Below are 12,609 nucleotides of genomic sequence, written 5' to 3'. Positions count from 1 at the left end.
AGTGATGCATGTGGGAAAGAGGAACCTGAATTACAGTTATGTAATGCAAGGTTCCACATTAGGAGTCACTGACTGGGAAAGGGATCTAGGTGTCATCATTGATGATACGTTGAAACCCTCTGCTCAGTGTGCGGTGGCCGCTTTGAAAGCAAATAGAATGTTAGGTATTATTAGGAAAGTAATGGAAAACAAAACTGAGGACGTTATAATCTCTTTGCATCGCTCCATGGTGCGACCGCACCTCGAATACTGTGTTCAATTCTGGTCACCACATTTCAAAAAAAGATGTGGAGGGACATAATCGAACGGGGCACCCAGGTTTTCATGAGGGCGTCCTCGCAGGACAGCCCCGTAAAGGGGCGGGGCAACCCGTATTATTGAAACAAGATGGGCGTCCATCTTCCATTTCTATAATACGGTCGGGGACGCCCAAATCATGAAATTTAGGTCGACCTTAGAGATGGTGGTCCTTAGGTCATTTTTGAGATGGTCGTTCCCAGTTTTTGGTGATAACGGAAACCGAGGACGCCCATCTCAAAAATGACCAAATCCAAGCCATTTGGTTGTGGAAGGAGCCAGCATTCGTAGTGCACTGGTCCCTCTCACATGCCAGGACACCAACCGGGCACCCTAGGGGGCACTGCAGTGGACTTCAGAAAAAGGTCCCAGGTGCATAGCTCCCTTACTTTGGGTGCTGAGCCCCCCAACCCCCCCCCCCCAAAACCCACTCCCCACAACTGTACACCACTACCATAGCACTTAGGGATGAAGGAGGGCACCTACATGTGGGTACAGTGGGTTTCTGGTGGGTTTTGGACAGCTCACATTTACCACCACAAGTGTAACAGGTAGGGGGGGATGGGCCTGGTTCCGCCTGCCTGAAGTACACTGCACCCACTATAACTGCTTCAGGTACCTGCATACTGCTGCGATGGACCTGAGTATGACATTTGAGGCTGGCAAAAAAGTATTTTTAAAGATTTTTTTTTGAGGGTGAGAGGGGGTTAGTGACCACTGGGGGAGTAAGGGGAGGCGATCCCCAATTCCCTCCAGTGGTCGTCTGGTCAGTTCGGCACCTTTTTGATGCTTGGTCGTGAAAAAAAATGGACAAAGTCGGCCAAGTGTTCTTCAGGGATGCCCTTCCTTTTTCCATTATCGGTTGAGGATGCCCATCTCCTAAGCACGCCCCAGTCCCACCTTCGCTACACTGCCGACACGCCCCCGTGAACTTTGGTTGTCCCCGCGACGGAAAGCAGTTGAGGGCACCCAAAATTGGCTTTCGATTATGCCGATTTGGGCGACCTTGCGAGAAGGACTCCTATCTCCCGATTTGTGTCGGAAGATGGGCGCCCTTCTCTTTTGAAAATTCACCCGATAGTGAAATTAGAAAAAGTACAGAGAAGGGCGACAAAAGTGATAAAGGAGATGGGACGACTTCCCTATGAGGAAAGGTTGAAGTGGCTAGGGCTCTTCAGATTGGAGAGAAGACGGCTGAGGGGAGATATGATAGAGGTCTATAAAATAACGAGTGGATTGGAACGGGTAGACGTGAATCACTTGTTTACTCTTTCCAAAAATACTAGGACTAGGGGACACGCAATGAAGCTAGAAAGTAGTAAATTTAAAATGAATCGGAGAAAATATTTATTCGCTCAACGTATAATTAAACTCTGGAATTTGTTGCCAGAGAATGTAGTAAAAGCAGTTAGCTTAGTGGGGTGTTTGGATGGCTTCCTAAAGGAAAAGTATATAGACCATTATTAAAATGGACCTGGGGAAAATCCACTGCTTTTTTCTAGAATAAGCAGCATAAAATGTAATGTACTGTTTTGGGGATCTTGCCAGAATTTTGCTATACTTATGTCACCACTTATGTACTTATGTCACCAGAAACAATAAATGAGGTTTCGATTAATTCTGTTAGAGCAAATAAATTGTAATACAACAGTCCAAAAACAGAAGTTTAAATATGTAACATTTTCAAGCTGCTTGCATATGGACCCATGACATGGAGAAAAAAAAAAAAGAAAAACAAATCAGCCACTCTCAATATTTTGAATCCACTACTTTAGTCACATTTTCCCAGAGACCATCACATATGGCAGAGGTCTAAAAAATCCCGAGAATAGTAATTGGTAAGTGTGACTTGATTTTTTACTCTCAAAACATAAAAATACTATGGGACGTGCCATGAAATTCAAAAAAGGTTTGGACAAATGCCTGAAAAGTCCATGAACAGTAGGCCTGGGTTGCTTATCCCTGGGGTAATTAGCAAATGTTGCTACTTTTTAGGGTCCTACCAGTATTGTTACCTCTAAGCTGAGCGAAATCCTCCACCTACAGTACTACTAGTGAGGGACAGGCAAATTCTGCAGGACTCTAGGGAACCTTCCTGTTCCGAGCAACTGAAAACACAAAATTGAAGCACCAACCCCTCACTGGCAGCAATGCAGCAGGAGGACTCCTGCTCAGCTTAGAGGGAATAGTGTCTGCCAGGTACTCATGACCTGGACTGGTCACAGTTGAAAACAGGATGCTAGGCTAGAGGTACCTTTGGTCTGATCTAGCATGACAAGTCTTATGTTCTCAGATCGTATTCCAAAACAAATAACTCAATCCATAGTCTTGTATAAACTTGCTGCAATTCAATTTGTACCTCCTCTTCATCTCAGTTCATACTAATCCTTAGTAACTTAATACCAGTGGCGTAGGAAGGGGGGGCGGTGGGGCGGTCCGCCTCGGGTGCACGCCGCTGGGGGGTGTCGGCGCCTCGCTGGTTCCTTGCTCTCTCTGCCCCGGAACAGGTTACTACTGCCATAGTAGATGATGGCAGAAAAAGACCTGCACGGTCCATCCAGTCTGCCCAAGAAGATAAATTCATGTGTGCTACTTTTTTATTTGTACTGTCCTCTTCAGGGCACAGACTGTATAAGTCTGCCCAGCACTATCCCTGCCTCCCAACTACCAGTCCCGCCTCCCACCACCAGCTCTGGCACAGACCGTATAAGTCTGCCCAGCACTATCCCCGCCGCCCAACCACCAGTCCCGGCACAGACTGTATAAGTCTGCCCAGCACTAGTCCCGCCTCCCAACCACCAGCCCCAGCACAGACCGTATAAGTCTGCCCAGCACTAGTCCTGCCTCCCAACCACCAGCTCTGCCACCCATTCTAGGCTAAGCTCCTGAGGATCCCTTCCTTCTGCACAGGACTCCTTTATGTACCTGGGGCAACAGAGGGTTAAGTGACTTGCCTAGAGTCACAAGGAAGCTGCCTGTGCCCTCTAACAGTAGCATCCAGTGAGTAGCAACACATTCATTGTGCATCTCCTGTTACAGTTCAGGTTTCTATGCCCTCTTCCTTAATACAGAACATCCTCAATAAAAGTGTTCTGAACGTGCACTTAAGTTTATAGAAGGAAATGTTCACCTTTTATTATTGCAAAGTACTTACCTAAAACAAAATTGTAAAATACATACATCTCACATGGAAAACAAAATTAAAAAGGTGCAGAATCTGTTCTCATCTGCTGGCACTGTCAATTTCCTCTTCACAGGATCCTCTCCTCAACAAGGAAGTTGTTTGGAAATATAAACCCCAACGAGTGCTTTCAGTTCATTCATTACACAATAGCCCTTCCTTTGTATATTACTATTATACTTGTAATTGTATCCTTCTAAAAGTGCTTCAACAGAATAAAAAATCGGAGCTCACCCTCTGTAATCCATAGGGAAACCAGACTGCCATTAACCTTAACAGCATATTTACAACTACTTCTCTTTAAAGAGATGGAAACATTATCAAGATCTGAATCAGCAAGACAAAAAGGGAAAGGACTGAAATAATAAAGGAAAAAAAAACTTATTTTTAATCCATAGAGTAATTTTATAAACAAGACAGGCTAATACAGAAGTCAAATTACTAGGGCAATAGTTTTATTAAGTAAAATATTTCAGCAAATGAAGTCTGAACCAATCCGAGGTGATTTCACTAGAGCACTGAATAACTGACAAACATGACGAACGGTGGGGAATTTTAGAGATAAGAAACATAAAACTTAGATAAGGCATATGATTGATCTAAGTTTAATATATTAAACAAATACTTAGCCTTCAGGTTTTACCAAAAGGTGAAGAGTATAAGGAAGAGGATATAAATATATAACTGGTAGGACTACTGAACAGGACTTAGCAGTTTACTTACGTTATCTCTGCAATGGCAAATCAGTGTTAATAGCACCTGCAGCTAAGGGTATTAGAAGAGCTAAGCCATGAGTGCTCAACCTTTGTTACAAGGTTAATTAAAATAGATAGGTAATATGATATCATCAATATCAGGGCTGTGGATTCAGTACACCAAACCTTCAACACTGACTCCTCTTTTTCTACTGTCTGACCCCAACTCAGCCTCCTACTATGTCTAGTAAATCTAAGAGAAATTGGATTTATTACAGAAACAGAGATATTTCATTACATACAAAATTAAGACTAACAGACCACAAAATATATTTGAAGTTTGAACATATAACCTGAACAAAAACAATGCTGTCAAATGAAAAATATGCAATCCACTGTTGTGTATATTTTGAAGCTGGAGTCTGAGTTGGTACATTTTTACCAACTCAGACTCCACCCAAAATTGTTTCCGATTCCACAGCCCTGATCAACTTTTATCTAACCTTAAAACCTCCTTTCATCATACAAGTATTTTTAAAAATGAGCTATAAAAACACACATTAATGACTTTTTGTATCGAAAGTGTGGATTTTTCCTGATCTCTCTAGAATTTCTCAAAAGAGGTGCCAGGATTTTCTGGCTTTTGGGGGGAGTTTTCTTTTGAAACTTCCTTTTTTGTGTGTGCTATTATGCCAGTTTAATTTTTTTTTATCCAAAACAGTTTAGCTCTCTTTAGCTTCCAGAAAATCCATCAAGTCCAAGTTAAGGTTGCCTGAGTTACATTCCACTGTAAAAATGGACTGAAGGGAGAGGGTATTGTTTACTTCCTGAACTTCTTATGTCTTAAGAGTCTGTTACCTAATTTGTGGGTAAATGATGATATATTTCCTAATGATGATATATTTTCTAATTACTGTGTTGTCTGTATTGAATATTTTCATTTTTCCTATCACAGATTTTATTGAAGTGATGTATATTTGAAAGTTTCTATTAAAAAATTAATTTAAGTTTGTGGTTCATTGTTGTGGAAAAAACTAAACAAATCCTCTGAACCAGGGATTCTCAGCCCAAATCTTAGGGCACAAACCAATCATGCTTTCAGGATACCCACAAATAAAATGCATGAGATAGATCTACATACAATGGAGGTAGTGCATGCAAATATCTCTCAAGCATATTCATTATGGATATCTTGAAACCAGACTGGCTTGAGAACTCCTGCTCTAAATTAGGAGGGGACAGACATAAGAATATAAGAATAGCTATATTGGGTCAGACCAATGGTCCCATCTAGCCCATTATCCAGCTTCCAACAGTGGCCAATCCAGGTCACAAGTACCTGGTAGAAACCCAATTAGTAGCAGTATTCCAAGCTACCAATCCCAGGCAAGCAGTGGCTTCCCATGTTTATCTCAATAATAGACTATGGACTTGTCCAAACTGTTTTTAAACCCAGATATGCTAACCGCCATTACCAAATCCTCTGGCAACAAGTTCCAGAGCTTAACTATTCTTTGAATGAAAACATATTGCCTCCTATTTGTTTTAAGTGTTTCCATGTAATATCATTGAATGTCCCCTGATCTTTGTACTTTTTGAAAGAGTAAAAAGTCTATTCACTTTTACCTGTTCTATACCACTGAAGATTTTGTAGACCTCAATCATATCCCCCCCTCAGCTGTCTCTCTTTTCCAAGCTGATGTGCCCTAATCTCTTTAGCCTTTCCTCATAGGGGAGGAATTCCATCCTCTATTATTTGGTCGCTCTTATTTGAATCTTTTCTAATTCTGCTATATCTACCATTTTTAAGATATGGCGACCAAATTGAATGCAATACTCAAAGTGAGGTCGCACCATGGAGCGATTCAGAGGCATAATAATATTCTTGGTCTTATTTTACATCCATTTTCTAATAATTCCTAGCATCCCATTTGCTTTTTTGGCCACCAACACACACTGGGCAGAAGATTTTAACGTATTGTCTACAATGACACTGTAGGGGTCTTTCCGTAGATCTCACTCTTCGTAAGCCTAAGACCTGAATACAACATGAACCATCTTTTCTGCACCAATATGGATTCTGCAACCTGAGGCCTGGTTATAGCCTGAACCGTCTTGTCTGCAAGTAAAACATGGACTCTGCATTTCTTTCCTGCCACAGGTGTACTAGTGACTTCATTCAAGGACATGGTGTTTACTTGATCTTGCCTTCCAGTTTATCTCCTGGGAAGGTGCAGAGAAGCGAGCTTCAGAGACGGTGTCTCTGGTAACATCTGTGAACCAAGGAGGGGAGTTTGGCACTGAGAGACTACCACTGATAAGAAGTTCTTGCTGGAAGTCCACAAAGCCCCTCCCTGTTATGTCCTTACGTAACCTGCAGTTGGCGGTCCCCAATTGTCACCTGTGGACCCGGAGGGCTGTGCCAATACTGGACTTGGACAAAGAAGAGAAGAGGACCCAATGGTATGCACATCTCTATGAGAGAGACTGGATTGCTAGAACACCTGTGAACCGTGTTTCTGTGTGACAAGTGTAGTCAAGGACAAAGACACATAGCTGACCCGGCTTCAAAGACTGGCTGTGCTGAGAAAGCACCAGAAATTATTTGGTAGCTGATTTACAGCTTCCCTAACAGTGAAAATATGTTTGCCTTTCAGGGTCGTGAAACAGACTGAACCCTGATAACAGGGACTCACTGGAATAGCTGAGCTCTTAAGAGGATCCATGTCATCACCATCTACAGAGGACACTGAGGACTACTGAGGGTGAGAGACAAACGGTTATTCCTCTATTGCTCAGGGTTAGCATCTGGTCTTTGCTTGTGAAGGACTGGTTGTCTGAAAACCTGTGGTATTAACCTTACTTTGTTGGTAAGTTGGTAATTTCTTCTCAGGATATATCATAGTGGTGCAATTATATATATATATATATATATATATATATATATATATATATACATATATATACATACATACATACACACACACATATACACACACAGTGCAATCCGCTTAAGTGTTAAGTGCAAGGGACCAAAGAAATGCATGCAGTTAACCGGAGCGTGCACTTAACCGTTGTGACCCAAAGAAGCTTCACATCTGATAAACATATGTACAGTACTGTTTATTATTATACGTACAGTATACAGTCTCCGTTAACTGACATTAGACTTACTTGAAGTAATCAATTATAGTCCTCTGTACACTAATGGGTCTGTGAGTTCCATAGACTATGTCTGCCAGATGGTAAAAACTGTCATAGCACTGACATCCAGTGGCTTCCAGATAGGCCCGCACGGTGTTGAGACTCTCCAGCACTCTTGCAAAAGCGACAGGTGGAGGTTGTTGAATTTCGTCAGCATGTGCCTCGCTGCTCATTTCATCCACTGTTTCATTATCAGCCATTGTTGCCTGCGTATAGGCGCATATCTCCACATCAGTGCTGTCGTCAGCTGTTTGTAGATCATAATCAACAGCTACATAGCGATGAAACTCCTCTTCAGTAACACCGGCTGGGATGTCAATAACCTGTTCATCTGACACGTTTGCAACAGCTGCATCTGTTTCGTCCCTCTCCACATCCTTAACAAAGCTTGCCCGCTTGTAGCAGTTCACAATGGTTGCCTGTGTAACATGATTCCAGGCTTCTTTCTGCATATGTAGGGAATCCAATAGTGAGAGATTACTAGCCAGTTCAACAGGACATTTATCCTTGCCAGTCTGGTCATCCATAACGCTCATCAGACGATGTAGCACAAGAGCCCAATAATGTTGTTTGAAATTGGCTATTATGCCCTGATCCATAGGTTGGATCAGAGAGGTAGTGTTTGGTGGCAGGAAGACCACCTTGACGGTAGACAGCCTGACATCATCCCTGTGTGTAGCACAATTATCACAAAGCAACAAAATCTGGTGCCTTTGTGCCCGAATTCTAGTGTCTAACTTCTTTAGCCACTGCTTCCAAATTTCCACAGACATCCATGAATTTGCGTTAGCCTCGTATGACACAGGAAGTCGCTTAACTTTCTTGAAGCAACAGGGCTGTTTGCTCTTTCCAATGATGAGGGGTTCCAACTTCTCACTCCCATCCATATTGCAGCAAAGGAGGATCGTCAGTCGGTCCTTCTACGTTTTACCTCCAGTAGTTTCGGCATGTTTGAATGCAAAGTGTTCCATCAGGAATCGCTCACCAGTAGAGACCATTTTCGTCAGCATTGAAAATGTCATGAGGTGCAAACTCGTTCAAGATGGTAGGAAGAACTGAAACAACCCAATTTTCAGCACCAAAATCATCAGCGTCTTGTTTCTCACCATGCTGTTTCTTGAATTTCATGTTGTTCCTCTCCTTCCATCTTTCCAACCATCCAACAGTGGCTTTGAATTCAGTTACTCCAAGACTTTCAGCTAGCTGGTTAGCTTTCTCCATAAGCAGTGGACCACTGACAGGAAACTGTCTGCTCCTGACTCAAGAAAACCACCGAAGAAGAGCATCTTCTACCTCCTCAGCTTTTCCCGCCCGTTTTCGTTTCCGTTGTGGATTTGTATTGTTTTGTCAGTCTTCCAGAAGCTGGTCTTTCTGCTTCAAGACACGTGAAATTTGACTGGGATTGACACCATATTCTTTAGCAATAAATGCTTGACTTTGTTTGTTTTCTAATTTTTTAAGAACTTCCAGTGTACACTCTAACAACATTCTTTTACTTATTCTGCCTGTAGCAGCTAAAGGGGCAGTAAATTTGAAATCTCATTGGTTGTCACGCGCCAATTGGCTTCCATATTCCGTGCATGCTTATGCGGAGTCTTCCCTGCAGAGGAGGAGTCTTAAACCATGCATGTAAGCAAATCTTGCACTTATCAGTGGTGCACTAAACCAAAGTTTGTCCCCATAAAAATTGATGGCACCAAAAACGGGACCGAAGTACGGCATGCAGCTAAACAGAGCATGCACTTATCCGACGTATACTTAAATGGAGTGCACTGTGTGTGTATATATATATATATTTCTATTGGTGTAATCTTAACTATATTGTTCCACAATATATTTTTGTCTTTGCTTGCCATGATTGCTATTATATAATAAATAATATATTTCCACCTTCGCATTAAGTACATAATTATTGCCATACTGGGACAGACCAAAGGACCATCAAGCCCAGCATTCTGTTTCCAACAGTGGCCAATCCAGGTCAAAGTACCTGGCAAGATCCCAAAACAGTACAATACATTTTATGCTGCTTATTCTAGAAATAAGCAGTGGATTTTCCCCATGTCCATTGTAATAATGGTCTATGGACTTTTCCTTTAGGATGCCATCCAAACCTTTTTTATGCCCCGATAAGATAATTGCATTTACTACATTCTCTGGCAACAAATTCCAGAATTTAATTACACTTTGAGTGAAGAAATATTTTCTCTGATTTAGCTTCATGCGTGCCCCCTAGTCCAAGTATTTTTGGAAACAGTAAACAAGTGATTCACGTCTACCTGTTCCATTCCACTCATTATTTTACAGACCTCTATCTCCCCTCAGCCGTCTTTTCTCCAAGCTGAAGAGCCCTAGCCGCTTTAGTCTCTCCTCATAGGGAAGTCGTCCCATCTCCTTTATCATTTCCGTTGCCCTTCTCTGTACCTTTTCTAATTCCACTATATCTTTTTTGAGATGCAGTGACCAGAATTGAACACAATATTCAAGTTGCGGTTACACCATGGAGTGACACAACAGCATTATAGCATCCTCACTTTTGCTTTCCATTCCTTTCCTAATAATACGCAGCATTCTATTTGCTTTCTTAGCCGCCACACACTGAGCAGAGGATTTCAACGTATCATCAACGGTGATGCCTAGATCCATTTCCTGGTCGGTTCTCCTAATGTTTAACTTTGCATTACGTAATTATAATTCGGGTTCCTCTTTCCCACATGCATCACTTTGCACATGCTCACATTAAACGTCATCTGCCATTTAGACGTCCTGTCTCCCAGTCTCGGAAGGTCCTCTTGTCATTTTTCACAATCCAACTTTGAGTAACTGTGTCATCAGCAAATTTAATTACCTCACTAGTTGCTCCCATCTCTAGATCATTTATAAATATGTTAAAAAGCAGTGGTCCCAGCACAGACCCCTGGGGAACCCCACTATCTACCCTTCTCCATTAAGAATACTGACCATCTAACCCTATTTTCTATCTTTTAACCAGTTTTTAATCCACAATAGGACACTATCTCCTATCCCATGACTCTCCAATTTCCTCTGGAATCTTTCATGAGATACTTTGTCAAACGCCTTTTAAAAATCCAGATACACAATATCGACTGGATCACCTTAATCCACACGTTTGTTCACCCCTTCGAAGAAATAGTGTTTACTTGGTCTTGCCTTCCAGTTTCCCTTCACTAAATCCATGTTGGCTTTGTCTCATTAATCCATGCTTTTGAATATGCTCTGTAATTTTGTTCTTTATAATAGTCCCTACCATTTTATCTGGCACACATCAGACTCACCAGTCTATAATGTCCCAGCTATAGAAATGCTAAATAGTAGTAGTAGTAGTAGTAGTAGATTACCTCTGGAACTTTAAAAAAAAAAAAAATTCCATCATTGGTGACTGCCTAGCTAGAACCTAAGGCCAAAACTCAAGGCAATGTCATATCCCTAGCCAAATGTGTCCAGGGCAAATTGCTATTTGAGTGATTACCTGTCTTTAGTAGTGCCTACAACACCTATATCAGTTTCTTGAATGCTGACTCCCAAGGTCAACCATAGCATCAGTTAACTACGATTCAGATTATTCTTCCCAATGTACATCATGGCTTAGTAAACAGTGCCCTAAATATTGATTATAAAATTTATGCAAAAATATCATCAAGTCGACTCAAACACATTATAAGGGATATTAGTTTTCCCAATCTGGTTGGGTTCATGCCAGGTAGCTATACTGTCGCCGTTTTTTTAAAAGTTTTCCCATGTGGCTCGTTCCAGGCCCCAGCCTGTTGTTGCCATGGCTCGTGACGCAGAAAAGTCTTTTGACAGGGTGGAGCTGGACTATCTTTTTTCAGTTGTACAGTGGTTTAATGCTCCAACTCAGTTTATACGTTCTTTATGCCAATCCAACAACACAAATTCTAACACAATCTCTGATCTTATCTCAAAAGAGGTATGAAACAAGGCTGCCCTTTCTTTCCATATTTAACATTGCTTTAAAACACCTCCTCATTGTTCTTTGATCCCATCCCTTCCCTTAATTACAGGTATTTCGACTGAATATATGAAAATTAAATGTTCAGCATATGCTGATGTTCTCCTATATTTAAACCTGCACAACCAAAATGAAAGTAAGGCCAATAACATTAAATGAGTCTCAATCATCCAGGGCAAGATTATACACAATAATCAAATCAACATATACCCTTTAATGGCCATATCGTCGGCTCTCTCACAATCCAGAAAAAACAGCAGTGAAAAAACTCAAAAAAATTAGAGAAACCATTGCTTCAAGAAACCGAACTTTCAGCAAAATATTACAACTTAACCCCACTCCAAATCAAAATATTTAAAGATAAAGCACAAAAAAGTTTTTCAAAATCTCAAGAAACAGCACTATATTTAACCAATCCCGAGACCTCTATTCCTGCAGTATTTCAACAACATTTTATATTTTGGGGGGATATAAAATTAATCAGCAAAAAACTGAAATTCTTCCTTTTAATCCTTTCTCTCTTGGATACTGCTGAAATATTTGGTCTTGTATGGTCTAAAGACAAAGTTAGTATTTAGGAATTGACTTGTTTATGATACAGTGACTCCATCCTTACTTACCTTACCCTCTTGGCGCCCTTTACACTTATCTTGTTGGGGCAGATTAGAAATGATAGTTGCACCTAAAATTAACCTCATTCTCAGTATAATTCATATTCTTGTTCATACTAACTCTTATTCCCAAATGATACAGGCCTAAGGCCTACTGCCCAATCTGAAGCCTACTTGGAAAAAGTTAGGCCAAGGAGCTTAAAATCAAAATGGCATCTCTCATCTCTGTGTCAAGTAATTGCAAGAAATTTCTAGCTGTACAAAGAAATGACAGTTGGAAATAGCAGTTGTGAAACTAGTTGTGAAACTAGCCCTGACCAGAGTAGCTGAAATAAAACCACAGGTGACAGTCACCCAAAATGTGAAATTTGCGGTCAGGTGCAGATTTGGAAAGTAAGAGGGACTTTCCTGGGACTTAAGAAAGTTTGCGGTTGGAAGTGTAATAGGAACATCTGGTGTCTTATCAGTTTTAAAGGGGGGGGGGGGTAATTGAAAGTAATGATATCAAAATAATATATAAGAGACTGATAGTTGATATGAAGGGAAAAATCGAAGGCATGAGTCACATTTGCTTGTCACTCTGCCGGATCTTCCTAAGAATATTTGTCCATATTCTTAATCCATGTTTCA

General features: G+C 41.2%; 1 protein-coding gene across 2 annotated transcripts in view; it reads right to left on the bottom strand.

Annotated features, from left to right (window-relative positions):
* LOC115462562 (5-hydroxytryptamine receptor 7-like) overlaps positions 1-12,609 on the bottom strand; it is a 78,588-nt gene that overhangs the window by 24,282 nt on the left and 41,697 nt on the right. The gene's annotated exons all lie outside the window — the stretch shown is intronic.

This window comes from Microcaecilia unicolor, chromosome 2 (genome assembly GCF_901765095.1).
Source record: "Microcaecilia unicolor chromosome 2, aMicUni1.1, whole genome shotgun sequence".
Taxonomy (NCBI): domain Eukaryota; kingdom Metazoa; phylum Chordata; class Amphibia; order Gymnophiona; family Siphonopidae; genus Microcaecilia; species Microcaecilia unicolor.
Note: the sequence above shows the minus strand (reverse complement) of the source record. Positions and strands in the feature narration are given on the sequence as shown.